We start from the raw sequence: 2,681 nt of genomic DNA, 5'->3' as shown, positions 1-2,681 counted from the left end.
GACCATGCATGTATGAGGGACACTGACCCCACAGGGCAGTGGTTCTCAGCCTTCCCAATTCTGCAACCTTTTAATACAGCTCCTCGTGTGGTGGGAACTCCAACCACAAAATTGTTTCATTGCTACTTCATAACTGTGATTTTGCACTGCTATGAATTATAATGTAAATAGCTGGTATGCAGACTGATGTGGGAACCTCAAGGGTCACGGCCCACAGGTTGAGAACCCCTGCCATGGGGCACTTTGCAAACCTCTTTATAGTTTGAAATCTGTGTATATATAGTGCAATATCTAATATTTCTAAATAGAAAACTGTGTTCTATTCCAGTAGCAGGATGAAATGTTATGCAGACTTGCTCTATCCTACACAGGATGTGAACCACAACTTTACCCAGAGAATCCACTCAGTATATGTTATCAACCTAGATGGCACTACAGAATTTATTTGTGTTTTATATATGTCTTCTACACAGAGCACGGAGGTGATTTTAATTAACGTATTTAATAATTTCATGTATGACGCAAAGTTTGTATGCACCAAACCATCGGACTTGTGACATGATTTTAGAGGTCTGGGATTTCAGATTTTCACATTAGGGAAAGGCCTGTGTCAGAAAGGAGGCTGAACAGAGCAGAACAGTCAACTTTCCACCATTAATTTTTTTCCCCTCTTTTAGAACTTAAGTTGACTCTTAAGTTCCTTGATGCAAGAGGAAAAGATGACGTCATTCAATGCCAAGACTGAGTACGGGTCTGATGTAATTGAAGCATTCTTGTAGCTCTGGGCTTTAGAGCAGCTCAACAGGCCCAGCCCAACCACTCTGGATCACGCTTATGGAGATGAGGCAGAGGTGGCTGGCAATGAGTAGACCTCTTACTTACATAGGCACAGCATTCCAACCCTACTCATCACAGAAACAAAAACAAAAACAAATGCACTATCTATAGACAGGGAAAAATTAATACGTAAGCTGTAATCCATTCCTACAGTGGAATATTGTATACTGGGTAAAATAGATGAATATAGCTAACCTACAGACATATGGGGGAATCTTATAAGTACCCTGGTTCTTCTTGTCTGTGGCCTCACATTTTAGGCTTCCAACGAATGATCCCTATTCAGTAGTGATCCAAAAATATTAAATGGAAAATTCTAGAATGATTAGTCCATAAACTGTAACTCCTGTTACCCCTTAGGTAGGAGTGAATGTTTGTGAAGTTCTGGTCTGTCCTACCCAGGATGTGAAACAAGCTTTGTCCAGTGTATCCAGGAAGTGTGTGTTAGACATCACTTTGAAGCATCCTGCAAAGTTAAGAGGCACTACTGTAGTGCTGAATAAGGAAAAAGAAATGTCTTAGAAGATAACACGTGGTAGGGCCGAATTTTATAACACTTAAGAGTAAGAACAACTGAAATGCATTGTTTGGCTGCATACAGCGACGTGGGGAAATTAATGGAGGAAGAACCACTTGGTGAGTTCCAAATGGAAAGTCCTGGAGGCTTCTAGAAGAGCGGCAGAGTGGGATGGGGTGTGGCCTAAGGCAGCCTGGTATTCCTTTTCTGGCTGCTGTGACCGGGACAGAAACACTTAAAGAAAGAACAGGATCTCAGAAGATGAAGATCGAAGTCATGGCCACTTGGCCCCTGTGTGCATGGAGAGAAAACCATGCTGGTGGGAGAGTGTGATAGGGGGAATCTTCTCCCTTCATGGGGGTACAGGAAGCAGGGTGAAAGAGACACAGAAAGGGGTCAGGGCCAAGATACACTCAAGGGTGCCTCCCAGGAACCCTTCTTCCATTGGGTAAGTCTCATTTCTCAAAGTTACCAGAGCTTCCCAAAGACCACTACCAGAGGGCAACCCAGCATTCCCAAGGTGTGCCTGTAGGGGGCATTGCCTTGTTACTTTTCTGTTGCTGAGCTAAAATATGAGCAAAAGGGACTTAAGGAAGAAAGGGTTTATTCTGGCATATGGTTCCAGTGGAACAGAATCCATCATGGTGGGAAAGGCCCGGCAATAGGCAGGACACGGCAGCAGAAGCAAGAAAGCTGACGGGTAACATTCCCACCCACACACAGGAAGGAGAGAGAAACAGGGGGAAATGGGGGGGGAGGAAGTGGCAAGAAGCTAGAAACCCACAAAGTCTGCCCCAGTGATGTCCTTCCTTCAGAAGCAAGACTCCACCTCCTAAAAGCTCCACAACCTCCCCAGACAACGCCACCAGCTGGCGACCAAGTATTCCAGGACCACAACCTATGCGGGCGATTCGCACTCGGTAGAGCCATTCACAAGGGCACCCATAAATATGGGCGGCGGCGGGGGGTGGGGGGGCATCTCGTTTACTCTGTGTGGGATACTGGTGTGGGACAGAGGTGTGCACAAGATTGAGAAGATGAGGGGAGGGTTCTGACCATCGGGGTGGTCTCTGAACTTGAAGCAGCAGCTCTGGGAAGCACAGAGCAGAAGCTACACTGCAGGCCAGCACAGGCAACAGACCATCAGAGGTTTGAACAAACAGAATGAAGGAGAAAGGGCAGAGAAGGAAGCCTTCCCTAGGTGCCCTCGGTAGTAGGAACACCTCCCCCTCCCCCACTCTACACTTTCTTCCAGGAACAGCTGGCCCCAGGGTAACAGGACTCCACTCAGACTAGCTGTTCCGGCCTGAAGGTCATGAGTCTCTGG

Source organism: Mus caroli, chromosome 7, assembly GCF_900094665.2.
Source record: "Mus caroli chromosome 7, CAROLI_EIJ_v1.1, whole genome shotgun sequence".
NCBI classification, from domain to species: domain Eukaryota; kingdom Metazoa; phylum Chordata; class Mammalia; order Rodentia; family Muridae; genus Mus; species Mus caroli.
This window is presented reverse-complemented; position numbering follows the sequence as displayed.